At 53.1% G+C, this 337-nt stretch overlaps 1 protein-coding gene across 1 annotated transcript in view; it reads right to left on the bottom strand.

Moving 5' to 3' along the window:
- The window catches only part of CADM4 (cell adhesion molecule 4), a 368,016-nt gene that overhangs the window by 367,112 nt on the left and 567 nt on the right, over nucleotides 1-337 (bottom strand). The window lies entirely within an intron of this gene.

The raw sequence follows: 337 nt of genomic DNA, 5'->3' as shown, positions 1-337 counted from the left end.
GAAGAGAGTGAGAGGGGTCAGCGAGAAGAGTGAGGCACCTGTAGCTCTCCAGCAGCTGTGGAACTACAAGTGCCAGCCTGGTGGGCTCCCCCTCTTATGTGGAGATAGGTCATCAGCACCCAATTATTTCATGTGCACTAGAGATTGCTTTATTGCAAAGTTAAGTCACATAGGTCAGGATGCCAACGCTTCAGAGGCGCGCAGGGTCTCTTCCTCAGTCACCCTTTTACAGGGCACATTGGCACTTGTAGTTCCACAGCAGCTGGCCCACTTCCTCTCCATCTGCTACTCACTGTTGACTCCTGGCACAAGCCCTCTGGTGTCAGGTGTCAGAGGT

The sequence above is a fragment of the Nanorana parkeri genome, unplaced genomic scaffold (genome assembly GCF_000935625.1).
Source record: "Nanorana parkeri isolate BGI_ZX_2015 unplaced genomic scaffold, ASM93562v1 scaffold166, whole genome shotgun sequence".
Classification (NCBI taxonomy): Eukaryota; Metazoa; Chordata; class Amphibia; order Anura; family Dicroglossidae; genus Nanorana; species Nanorana parkeri.
The sequence above is the reverse complement of the archived record's forward strand: the minus strand, read 5'-3'. Positions and strand labels throughout refer to the sequence as shown.